The sequence below is a fragment of the Cryptotermes secundus genome, unplaced genomic scaffold (assembly GCF_002891405.2).
Source record: "Cryptotermes secundus unplaced genomic scaffold, Csec_1.0 scaffold2, whole genome shotgun sequence".
NCBI classification, from domain to species: domain Eukaryota; kingdom Metazoa; phylum Arthropoda; class Insecta; order Blattodea; family Kalotermitidae; genus Cryptotermes; species Cryptotermes secundus.
The window spans coordinates 562,159-575,935 of record NW_019728496.1 but is presented as its reverse complement, the minus strand read 5'-3'; the positions used below and the strand labels follow the sequence as shown (position 1 = coordinate 575,935).

Genomic DNA, 13,777 nt, shown 5'->3' with positions numbered 1-13,777 from the left:
CTTTTCTAGGAAGGTTACAAGTATTTTTAAGATAGAGGAATGTCCAAACTAAATACAAGGAATTTGGAGGTATGCTAACTGTATATGGAAAGGTGGCAACACAACAATCAAAGCATGAGGAGTAAACAAATGTATTGACATGTGGTTTACCTCCTACTTACTCAAGTAGTACTCCAAACAACACTAGATAACAAGATTTGTAATTGGCGGAAAGCATTTCATGAATTCTTGTCTATTCCATGTATTATAGGAGGAAGTGCTGGTATGATTGAACCTAACTAAACTGCAAGAACAGCCACATGTTGAGTTGAAACAGGAGGGATTGAACTGCTTCAAAATAGATATTAAAATGTTCTGTGTTAGGACGAAATTCTCCACCAGTGAGGACGCTACCAGATTTTCTGAGAAGTAGTGAGTCTGGAACGGGGTCCACTCAGCCTCGTGAAGATAATTGATCTATTTTAAGGAAATAACGGCTCAGGTCTAGAAAACCGAGATTAACGGCCTTGAGGATCCGATGCGCTGACCACACGACACCCTCTATCCGCTAAAGTTGGCACTCACTTCGCCAACAAGCGACGGTCGATCAGTCGGTATAATTTGCTTGCGGACTACAGGCCACAGAGTTGTTTTTTTTAAGTGGGTCACCGCAGCATGGCGTGTCCGTAGGTTGCAGGAGAAGGCGATCGCTTCCAGGTAGGGAGAACAACTGTGAATACTTAGGATAAGTGATTGGTGATAGCCCACAAGGGGTACTTCTCCAGTCTGAGAGTTGGGCGAGAAGCGACAATTCTTCACCGTAGACAAATGACATACTACGAAATATTACACGGGGCTTCAGCGGGTTGTTGTAAACGATGCTGAAAATTCGGGGATCTATGAAATGCAGGGCATTTCTTGTGCAGATGAGTGAGTGTTCTCAAAGATTCTGGTTCATTGCGTTTGCTAGTCAGTAACAACGCCTTACTCTTTACACTCGCTGTACTTCTAATTACACTTGCAGTAGCAGAACAACCGCACTATAGGCAGCAAGACCGAAGAATCGAGGTTTATTCCCGGTAGTGACTACCGATTTTTCTTTTGTCCACTTTACAGACCGCCTCTCGGCCTTACGTGGTCTCCCAATGAACGCCTGTTCAATCTGTCAAGATGTGAAATTGACAACTCATATCCATCTAGGATCGAGGTTAATGCGTGGAGCTGTACCTCCATCCCCACAAGCCCTCATGAGGTACATAATTAAGGCAAATGACCAGAACAACCGATGTTCTGTATGTAGTACTTGAAGATGTGATCTTTCATGGTGTTGTGAGATCACGAATCGTTCGCGGCAGATGGCAGAGATCAACAGGGAGAGCTCTTCGATTATCTCCGTGGGAACAGGGGAACAACCCCCCTACAGTTACGGGGGTAAGAAACTATTCAACTGCATCGGTAAGGAGCTGAGGTTCACGATCCATGTCGCCTTCCATCCACAGTTGGTGCAGCGATACTGTTCCAAGTGGGAAGTCCCAATTTTTCGCGTGATCCCACCCATGCCAATAAACTCCATATATTAGAGTCGTTTTAAGAAGCTAATGGTCACTCATCTCTTTAAGAAATTATCCTTTCTAAAGTGTAACTCTAAGCATAGGCACTTGCAAGGGGGGGGGGAGTAAAGCTATCTTTGTAACAGGCCGTGGAGGCTCATAGGTTTGTGAGACGTCGAGGCTCCAACGTAGGTTCATAGATGGTGAATAGGTTGTCACGCGCCTTTTACCCCCAAGGTAGATTCCTGGTACTTATTTCTGTTAGAGGCTGAGTCGACCCAAGGGCCATAGTGCGGCTGACAGGATTAGGTGAATTGAAAAATCCAATGACATAGGGAATCGAGCACGCGACCTTTCGGCTTGTACAACTACACTACAGCGTGCCCCCGAAACAGCTGTTGATTTTCACATGGCCATACGACGTAACTTCCTGGTAATCCCTGCTGTGAGAACCTCAAATCCGAAATATATCGATTTTCTCTATTTCACTTTATTCTTGATTCTGTTTAACGAAGCTTTTATTGCGCAGGTTATATAGTGTCGAATGACTGTATTATTAGTGAATAATAAGTTGGAACTTATGTGGAAGAAAGTGTTCAAGTGTTGTACCGGCATTTGTATGGAAGACGTGAGAAAAGCTACGACAACTTTCAGTCTGTGCCCTGGCCGAAATTCAAACCGAGTCCACCCGAATGCTGTTCGGAATCATCACTTGAGCGAACCTTTTCGGTAAGATGATTAGTGGTTAATGAATGTTAACGGATGTGGAAGGAAGTGCTTGTGTCCTAATTTATGGTATCATCCCAGAATTTGCCTGGAGGGACTAAGGAAACACTCGAAGAACCTCCTACAGCATTCAGGAAATGCTCAGTACCGATTACAGTTATTAAGGTATTTCTTGGTCGAACTTAGTCCCTCCTAGAAGGTTCCGGGACAGTACGTCATTTAAACCACGTCCGCTTCCTTCCAGATCCTCAACAATTCATTATTCACTAAATCTTCATAGCACTGGACGCTACTGACAATACCGTTATGGGGCCACAATCCCACATAACTCACTTCTGGAGCTGAGCCCTCTTTGAGGAGAAGCCAAATCTGCAGCTACTCAAGAACTTCCCAGCATTTTATGGAACCCAAAGGTTCATTACCGTATTCATAAGAGCCCTCCACTGTTCCCTATCCTGAGCCAGATCAATCCATCCCATCCTGTCTCTCTAAGATCCATTTTAATATTGTCCACCCTTCTATGCATTGGTCTTCCCAGTGGTCTCTTCTGGCTTTCCCACCAATATTCTACATGCCCTGTCCACCTCATCCTCGTTGACTTGATCATTTTAATTATACTTAGAAAAGAGTACATGAAGCTCCTCATGCAGTTTTCTCCAACCTCCTGTCACTTCAACTCTCTTCGGTCCAAATATTCTAAACGCCCTCCCACATGAAATGTCGACTAAGTAGCGAGTTAACAACATGATTTTCAGAGGACGTGATCTGTTCTGTGATGTGCTTCGCAACTTGCATCTGACACGTACAAGATCGCAAAGAACGAATTCGGAAAACATGTTTACTCCAGTTGGAGTGCAGCTTGCCTGCCACTCTTGTGTCTGTTCCCTTCCTCTATATAGCATTACAAGGGGCGGTTTCTCAGGACCAGTTTATCCCCACCCCCCGCTATTATTATCTAGTGGCGGAGCCGTTGCTCGTCTTTTCACGGCCTCTCCCTTTCAGGAGAAGAAAGTAGGTCATTATCATGACTGCAAGGGGATGCTGAGTCTTTTATTTGTTGAGAAGTCTCTCACGCTGCCTCACCGCCTCATTAGCTTCTTCTGTTCAATAGTAACGGGACCTTACTGATCCCTGCCTACTGATACGCTCTTGCTTAAATCTAGAAGAACAACAGACGGTGGAACAGATAATAATTACTCGTCTAGCCCGATATATGGAGCCGGGACACGCAGCTCAGTCGGTATAGCGACTGGCTACAGGCTGGACGGTAGAGGAGTCAGAGTTTGTGTCCCGATATGGGGCAGATTTTTAACTACTCCATTTCATCCAGAAGGTCCTAGGGCTCATCCAGCCTCCTATCAAATGGGTACCGTGCCTTTTTCATCGAGATGTAAACCTACCGGGGCGTGAAGCTAACGACTCAACACTAACTGGAGCCGAGGTCATGAATAAGTGGATTTATACATCCACTCACCCGTATGTCTCCATAGCGTAGTGCTTAATTAGTTAAGCACACAGACAATTTTGCATTTTTTTACATCTAGTCAGATATCACCAAATTCGCCGACAAGCGGCGGTCGCTCAATCAGTATAATTCGCTTGCGGACTAAAACCACGGAGTTTTACTTATTATTATAGTCAGAAATTCCCTGCATTTATGGAATCCGGAGGTTCATCACAGAACGGTCAAAACTCTAATATTACCCTCAACACTAGAGCTAGGTCTCATTGCCATCCGGTTTGCTACGAGTCTAGCCCATCTAATCCGTATTTTAATTACTCTGTTGATATTGTGATATTATGTAAATTTCTATTTCCCTCTTTTGCTGTCTTTCTTTAGTTCCCAGTATTATCCTCTGTTGAGTTTATTGCTTATGCATCATCTAACGTCGTTTCATTAGATAAAATTAAACGAAGACACAGAGATTAATCAATTGGAAAGAACGCTGAAGCAAACGGTGATGCGTAATTTGGGGTACACTTCCGGGACCTCCAGAACACAAACCACTCCATCCCGACGTGCAGTTCACTTATGTACAATACATGTATGTTTATTTATTTAGTCATGTCTCCTGCTCTGGTTAGCTTCCGTGTTTCATAATGCTGCTTCAAGTTAAACGTTCAACTTGTTTCAACGCTGAAGAACCATACATCTAGGAGCATATAATGAAAGTCACAGGAACGCAATAACGAGCAAGTTGACTCAAGCTGTGATGCTGCTTCCTTCTCGTATTGGAGAGGTGACCGGTTCGAAATTCGGCCGGGCCACCGAATATTCTGACGATATTTGTCTTGTACAGAACTATTAGGCTTATTTCGGCCGCTCCATAGCTCAAGCGGTTAGTCGCTGGCTTTCCACCACGGCGGCCCGGGTTCGATGCCGGGTATGGTCAAGTGGGATTTGTGGTGGACAAAGTGGCGCTGGGGCAGGTTTTCTCCGAGTACTTAGGTTTCCCCTGCCAATCTTCATTCCACCAATTGCTCCACAATCACCCTCACCTATCATCTGGGGCTGGTACAATAGGCCAGAAGTGGCCGCAGTGCAAGGGACTTAGTCCCACCCCACTAGCATTAAGAAAATTAGGCTTATTTTGGGCTCTATCCATCGTATGGTATAAAGAAGACAGTCTAGTGATTGAGATTAGCTCTTTCTAACGGGCACAACTGAGTAGGTTTATCCTGCCCCATCCACCTGAGGACGGAGACAGATCTATACACCAGACGATGGATAGAGTGCAAAATAAGCCTAATAGTTCTGTACAGCATACACCATCGTCAGAATCCTCTCATGTCAACCGATATTNTTTTTCTTAGTTGTTTTCAAACCCCCCCCCCCCCAAGATAGCCCAAGACCGCTTCCGTACTTTCAAATTCAACATTATCTAATCATGCTACCGAACTACTGATAAAGTCGGCCCCGCCATAGCTCAAGCGATTAGTCGCTGGCTTCCCACCGCGGCGGCCCGGGTTCGATCCCGGGTCTGGTGAAGTTGGATTTGTGGTGGATATAGTGGTGCTGGGGCGGGTTTTCTCCGAGTACTTCGGTTTCCCCTGCCAATCTTCATTCCACCAAATTCTCCATCGTCATAATCACACGGGGCAGACTACAACAGGCCAATCAGTGGCGGCCTTGCCAAGTGGACCCAGTTGGACTCCATACCCCCACTAAGCGAATTAAAAAAATACTGATAAAAGTCGTTAATTATACAACAAATACTTAAATTAGCAAAAAATAAATGGGGCATTTCTTCTTTCAGCATACAAACTATTGATCATTAATTAAATTGAAACAATGAAAGGTATTTTCCCTAGATAAGACGGTGCTTGGACCTGAACCGAGTGTAGTAGACAGCATTTGAAAGGTTTATACCTGTTGTGACGTCATAAAGACTCTTCCCATGGGAATCGCAAACTAAGGGCTGCTGTCTGGGGCAACAATCAGCACCTGGCAGTTCGGTGCAGTGACGCACTAGTCACCATGTTACTGAGGTAATCACAGGGCGCTGTGACGTGTAACAGTGCGACACTGCATCACGACAGATGCCCTGACCTGCCTCATGCGAGCATCTGGTGAGATACGTAAACACAGCCAACCTGACTCCTTGCTTCTTTGTTTCAGTCCAGCAATATGTCGTCACTCATTCTGCGGCAGCCTCGGTCCAAATGTTTCTTGCGAAGACATTTCTAAACGTACACTCCTGTTTTTCTGGACATGTCAATTATCTCAACTCTCTTCACACACGTCACCATAGCGGATAAACTACGGAGGAACTGCGGTTCCAGCCCCGGCGGAGGCAAAAGATTTTTCCCTTCTCCAAAGCATCCAGACCGGTTTTGGGGCCCACCCAGCCTCCCATTCATACTTACCGGAAGCTCTTCCCCTTGAAGCAGCCAGGCACAAAGTTTCGGACACCGGCTCTGTTTACCTAATCAGGTGTAAGGAAGAAAAGTTTCCTACTCAGTTGGGTCCGTTATAAAGAACAAATCTGGACGGACACCGTGGGGATCCCTTGCGCTGACCACGTGACACCCTCTATCGGCAAGAATTGGCACTAACTTCGCCGACAAGCGGCGATCGTTCGGTCGGTATAGTTCACTTGCGAACTACAGGCCATGGAGTTAATCTGAACCGAAAGAGCTTCCATATCCAGTTTCATTTAACTAGAATGTCTTGTACTCAAGACGATGAAAATAGAGATTGCTATCTTCTGGGGCATGACGACATATCGTTTCCACTGTTTCACACGAAACTACTATCTCGATCTGCATGGAAGAAGATTCTTGTACGTACAAGATTTAGGAACAAGTTTAGCAACGATCTATCAGATAAATCGAAGTCATATCCGACAATATAATAATATTCATGATATAACAAGCAAAGGACCAGGCATATTTAATCTCTGTACATAATGACCACAAGCCAGACGACCGGGGTTAAACTAGGGGTATCCAGGCCTCCACTACGACCCATCCGGGCTCTTGTCGAATTTGTAGCCCTTTCTTCCCATCCGAATCGTGATGCTGCCCATTCACTTCCAAAAAGTGCCACATTGCAGAATGTGTGTTCATTTATTTTCGCGTCGCACCTTTAAGCCTGCATGACGTTGTGCTTGCAACATTTAGGTCTCCAAATTATGTGCATGGCACGAGCTTTGGGAGGTGCCCTTTAATTTTAGAACGAACCCCTCATAACGCAATTTGTATATCTGGGCAGTGAACTTATAACCGTGAGAACCCCAAATCAATAAAGAAATAATCTCAGATCATTGAAAATCTCTTGCATAAACACAAGGCTGAACTTCCAGTAAGAATATCCTACATACTTTCCAACTGTCATTTATCAACAAGTGAGATATCTGATTCCATGGAGATTAGCACTTCTCGGGGCCGCCACTTGTACACCTACTCAAGAATTTCCCAACATTTTATGTTATCCCAAGGTACATTACCATATTCATAAGAGTCCTCCAGTGGTACCTATCGTGAGCCAGATCAATCCTGTCCATACCACCCCATTCTCTCTAAGATCCATTTAAATCTTATCTACCCATTTATGTCTTGGTCTTCCTGATGAACTTATTCCTTCTGCCTTTCCAACTGACAGACTATGTCCATTCCTCTTCTCCCCCATTCTTGCTACATGCTCCGTCCACCTCATCGTCCTTGACTTGATCATTCTAATTATACTTAGAGATGAGTACAGGTTACGAAGCTCCTCATTATGCAGTGTTCTCCAACCTCCTGTCACGTCATCTCTATTCGGTCCAATATTTTCCTCAACACCCTGTTCTCATACACCCTCAGTCTATGTTCCTCCCTTAATGTCAGAGACCAAGTTTCATACCCATACAGAACCACGTGCAAAATTATAATTCTATATATTCTAATTTTTACGTTTTTAGACATCAGACGAGAAGACAAAAGGTTCTGGACTGAATTGTAGCAAGCATTGCCCGATTTCAAAGTCCTTCTAATTTGTAAGATTTGAGGGTTTCACGGCGGTGACTATGAAGAAAGCAGTCTTCTGGGATTTGGCACCGTGTTAACACCACATATACACGGTGCCAAATCCCAGAAGACTGCTTTCTTCCTTCTAATTTCCTCCTGAATCAAATTTTGATTTGTTACTGTCGTTCCCAAATATCTGAACTGTGCCACATTTTCAAAGGATTTGTTTTCTGTCTTTAAATCATGATTTTGCCCTGCATTCTGGGAACGAGACAGCAACATATACTTAGTTTTCTCTGCGTTTACTTCTGGATCAACCTACTTGCTATTACAACTATTATGTTCTGGACATTATCTATAGTCTTGTTTTTATCTAAAAACACCGTCCTGTTTATATTCAAAACACGGCATTTCGGAGACTGGATTGATACAGCTAGTCCCCATCTCCGACGATAGGGACTAGCTCTATCGATTGGGCCCAAGCGAGTATGTTTTACTTGAAATTGGAGGCAGAATCTAGTCTCCGAAAAGTTGTGTTTTGGAACATAAACAGGACGGTGTTTTTAGACAAAAACAGGACCATGGATAATGTCAAGAAACACAATATTTGTACTAATGTACTATAGTCACAAAATTTAGATCTGCTATACTTGCTATTGTCAGTTAAAGTTTCTGTGTTTTTCTTTATGGTATCTATGTAACCTCCTAACAACTACATAATGAGGAGCTTCATAACTTGTACTCTTCTCCAAGTATAATTAGAATGATCGTGTCAAGGAGGATGAGATGGGCGGGGCATGTAGCACGAATTGGAGAGGAGGAGGAGGAGGAGAAGAAGAATGTATATAGGATATGTGTGGGAAAGGCAGAAGGAAAGAGACCAAGGCGTAGGTGGGTGGACAATATTAAAATGGATCTTAGAGAGATAGGATGAGATGGTATGGATTGGAACGAATTGGCTGAGGATAGGGACCAGTGGAGGGCTCTTGTGAACAGGGTAATGAACTTTCGGATTCCATAAAATGCTGGGAAATTATTGAGTAGGTGCAAAATTTTCGGCTCCTCAAGAAAGGCTTATTTCCACAAGTACTGTTATCTCCTAACAGATCTAAATCGGTAACAACGGTCAGCAGCAGTTGTGGTCTTTTTTGTTTTCTGTGACTGTCCTAGCGGCATATTCTAAACCAGTTGAAAAGCAATGGCCATAAATCATCGCCTCAATTTCCACATTTTGAAAGGAAACTTGTCAGACAAATGTGTATATCGATTTTCCTATGGAATTCACTAAAACCGAAATAAGATAAGTGCATTGTAATAAGGATAGAAATGTGCACTGTGCTATTAGAACTTGGTTCTATTGAGACCGCATTGTGCGAACAACGGTACACGGCTTAGCGCCATTCCACGGCTAATGGCGGGACTTCTGAGAATAGCTGAAGGTCATGCCACTGGCCGAAATACAGCGGAAAGAAGCCATAACAGAGAAACTTCAAAATTCATCATGTTCTTTGTTTCCACCATCTGCGTGCTCACTGTATGTGCTGTACCTAACTGATTGGTTTGCTGCCCCTTGAAGAGAACAGGCCCATCACAGAGGCCGCGCGGTCTAGGGCATCAACTGTCTTAGCCCGCTCAAACAGTGGGATCGTGGGTTCAAATCCCACTTGAGGCATGAATGTCTGTGAGCGTATATTCTGTGTTTATAATTTCATGTGTGCAGGTAGCGGCCTTGTGACTGGCTGATCCCCCGTCCAAGGGGTCCTACGGACTCTGTATAGAATTACGAAACTGAAAAAAGAGACCAAGGCCTAACAAAGAGCTGTACAGCCATGGATAGAGAGATAGAACAGAACAGTTCAGTGACTAGGCTATAGACTAAAATGCGATTGGGGGTTCGATCTCAGATAGGTGGAGATTTGTTTCTTCTCCATGGTGCAGATCCACTCAGTGTGCTATCAATTATGGTACAGGGGGCGTTTTTGGGGGGGGGGTAAAACAATTTGGGCATGAAGTTGTCCACCCATCCCATTCAGTATTGTGGTTAGGAATGTGTGGGCCTCCACTCTACCATACGTCTTCATGGCGTGGTGCTTAATGAGGCACAGTCAATTTAAACAAAAATGATTTTTGTAGCAACAGTCCTTTGTTTAGAATATCTACATGTTATACCGTGTTGCCTGTTCTTCACTATAAGTCCCAGTGTAGTCTTAATAACAGTAACAGGGTTCATATTTGAAGAAAACTGCATAATGAGGAGCTTAATAACGTGTACTCTTCTCCAATTATAATTAGAATGGTCAAATCAAGGAGGATGGAATGGGCAGCGCATGTAGCACGAATTAGGGAGAAGAGGAATGCATATGGGATATTGGTGGGAAAGCCGGAAGGTAGGAGATCACTAGGAAGACCAAGATGTAGGTGGGTGGACAATGTTAAAACGGATCTTAGATAGGATGGGATAAATCGGATACATCTGGCTCAGGATAGGGACAAGTGGAAGGCTCTTGTGATCACGGTAATGAACCTTCGGGTTCCATAAAATACTGGGAAGTTCTTGAGTAGCTGCACAGTTGGAGGCTTCTCAAGGAGGGTCAGCTCCATGAGCGAGTGAACCGGGTTCATATCTTCGCCAGGAATACTCATGGATACTCAGACTCAGTTACAGGGTAGCTCATATGGTAATTGTGATGGACAAAGCGACAATTGGATAGAATTTCCACTTCGATGATGGAGGAAACACATTCTTCCGAAACGTCGATAATAATCTTCAAGACTACATATGTCACATCATGGAGGACAGTAACCTTTACAGTCAGAGCAATGAGAACTTGAAAAGCTCACATTCTGTGAGCAATTCGGCCTTTCTCGCCAATCGCCGCCTTAGTACCAATGGACTCTGTCTCATATCCGTTCTACTGTGTGGGAGCTGAAGATATCACAGTTCTGTCTCCTAGCATCTGACGCAGTCTAGTCTTCTGGAATTCAACCGGCGTTTCAGGGGAAAAAATATCATGCATCCTGACGGCTGAAGTATAAGTTAAGAAAGAAACTAGCATGAAGCACGCAGCAAACAAAGCTGTACTTGCTAACGTCGGTTTACTTTCAACTCAGAATACAGAACTCTTCACAAGAAAATGAGCCTCGTGTGTCGTTACCGACGTTTCGGAGGAACCAACTGCTTGCATCTCCACTGTAGAAGACAGGAAGATAAAGGCATCCAAAATAAACTCCGTGGCCTGTATTCCGCAAGGGAACTATACCGACCGAACGACCGACGCTTGTCGGCGAAATTAGTGCCAACTTTTGCGGATAGAGGGTGTCGCGTGGTTAGCGTAACGAATACCCATGGCTGTTAATTTCGGTTTTCTAGACCGCAGCCGCTATTTCCTTGAAATAGCTCCTCAATTATCATCACGAGGCTGAGTGGACCCCGTTCCAGACACACTACTTCTCAGAAAAGAATGTGGTAACGCCGGGAATCGAAGCCGAACCTCTGGATCTGTATCCAGGAACTCTCACCACTAGACCACAGAGGCGGTCGATCTACCAGACTACACGGTATCAAATTCAAGAAGGCAAAAATCGTTTCCTCAAAAACTTTTAATTTTTTAAATAGAATATTATGCACCATGCTTACTGGTCATCCCTGAAGATGCGGGCATTTTTCTCAGAAACGTCGGTTAACTCCACGGCGTTAAAGTCTTCATGACCACTGCTGGGAGAACAACAGGTCCTAAGTTAGCTTACGTGTTTCCGAGACTGGCCTTTGATTCCGGGACGGGATTGCATGAGCTAGCTGTGTGATGAGACCAGCTGGCGTTGCCTCCACACGACAGCCTGTACCCACCTATTAAATGTTGCGACGCCAAAATTAAACAAGCCAAAACAATTTGCGAACTTGGTCCGATCTGCCATGGAAAAGGAGATTTCCTTTCTGCTGTCAAAAATTTGAGTACTGATCCCTTTAATTAAGGATGCAGCAAGCATTTTGCGACATCATAATTTCGTGCCCACGGCCTTCTGGAACACGGCACGCCACTATACGGAGGGTGCCATGGTCACCATGAAGCCGTCACACACACTGCACAGTTCTCAGGCGTTTCCTTGGTACAAACGAGAAATCTCGTTCATAAATAGTGTCTCTAATGAATAATTTTTTTTTTAAATTGCTTAGTGGGGGGTGGAGTCAAACTGGGTCCGCTCGGCACGGCGGCCACTGATTGGCCTATTGTAGCCTGCCCCGGGTGATTATGATGATGAAGTTGGTGGAATGAAGATTGGCAGTGGAAACCGAAGTACTCGGAGAAAACCTGCCCTAGCGGCACTTTGTCCACCACAAATCCCACTTTACCAGACCCAGGATCGAACCCGGGCCGCCGCGGTGGGAAGCCAACGACTAACCGCTTGAGCTATGGCGCGGCCGTCTCTAATGATTACTTATTCTTTGGATTTTTGACCCTCTAAGAGCCTTATTTACCTTTGGCCTCATTCTTTTCATTTTCAGCTCCTGTAAATCATTCTCTACATCTTTCAACCATCTTGACCTTGACCATCCAACGTTTCTCGTACCTTATGGTTTATTTCAAAATTTTACTTTACTTATTTCATCGATTCTAATGACAAAAACTCCAAACTTCTCCTTTTATTACCCGCTAATAAATTGGGGGTCACGGTAGCCGAGAGGTCTAAGGCATGCACTGTCTTCGCTCGCTCGGAAGCCGGGATCGTGGGTTCGAATCCCACTCAGGGCATGGATGTTTTTGTGCGTTTTTCTGTGTTTGTGTACAGGTAGAGGCCTTGCAACGAGCTGATCTCTCGCCCAAGGAGTCCTACCGAATGTGTAAAATCTAGAAAAACCGAAGTGAACGGAGTTCACGGAGGTAGGCCTAGGCCCACTGGGGCTGTAGTGCCTAGGAAAAAAATAAATAAATAAATTGGGGACTTCTATACTATACGTAATTCCCACAATGCTTGCTTAGTTCTGATTCTCGTAACCCTCAGCTGCTGGTCCACGCGCCTTACAATTAGTAAAAACAAGGTGTGTCTTATAAATGCTCGCCTTATGTTTGGGAGAATTTGCTACTTAGGATATATACTGAGGAAATCTGTATCATCTACATTAGCGCTTAACACTAATTACCCTCACAAAGCCCAGTGATTACTGTATGCACCGCATGAATTAACATAATAAATTATAAGATTTGAGGTTTTCATGGCCGTGACCATAAAGAATGCCGTCTTCTGGGATTTGGCGCCGAGTAGTTATCTTATTAACCGACGTTTCGAAGGAACGTATCGCTTCCATCTTCAGGGTATAAAGAATCCGCAAGCGATGAACCAGCGTGCGCAGGTGTCTGTCCTTCGAAACAACGGCGCCACATCCCAGAAGAAGGGATTCTTCAACACAGCAAAACTCTGAATTCTGCCCACAGAATATATTTGTAACTTTCATATGATTCCCGTAATAAACAGCGATTTTTTTCCCCAAACACCATCAACCGGTTGGTCTTTGTAGAAGAGGCATAATGTGTTTCCAGTGAGGTACAAACTGAATTTTTATATACAGTATTTAGGAGAAATTCATTCATTGTAAAGGTAAACTTTCTTTGGCTCTGCAATAATGAAAATTATATCAAAGATTGATATTCGTTTTTCTGAAAGCCCCACTGAGTAGACAGTTGTGAGATACAGCATTTGCCGACAGGTTAAAATACGGGTACAGTAATGACGAATATAAAGAAAAGATCCATAGAATTTCGCTAGAAAACTCGATTTTATTGCTTTTCATTTTCATGGGGAGAAGACATGGCTTCAGCGACGAAAGTTCGCACCACGTACCTACATTCAATGGAGAATGGCGTGGCCACTTCTACGAACTTATTTTCTATGAAATAAAAAAAAATTAGCTGACTAAGATATGCGCTATTTACTGCACAAATATACAGACTTGCGTCTCAGAGCGCAACATATTCAGTTGGCACCACTTATCCAACGCCTACTTAACGCCGTATTGTCTGGAAGAAAGTTACCAACATTTCCTAGAAACCTGCAGGGTACATCTCCTGTTCACACAC

At 44.1% G+C, this 13,777-nt stretch overlaps 1 protein-coding gene across 1 annotated transcript in view; it reads right to left on the bottom strand.

Moving 5' to 3' along the window:
- The window catches only part of LOC111865124 (E3 ubiquitin-protein ligase Zswim2-like), a 111,099-nt gene that overhangs the window by 57,701 nt on the left and 39,621 nt on the right, over positions 1-13,777 (bottom strand). The window lies entirely within an intron of this gene.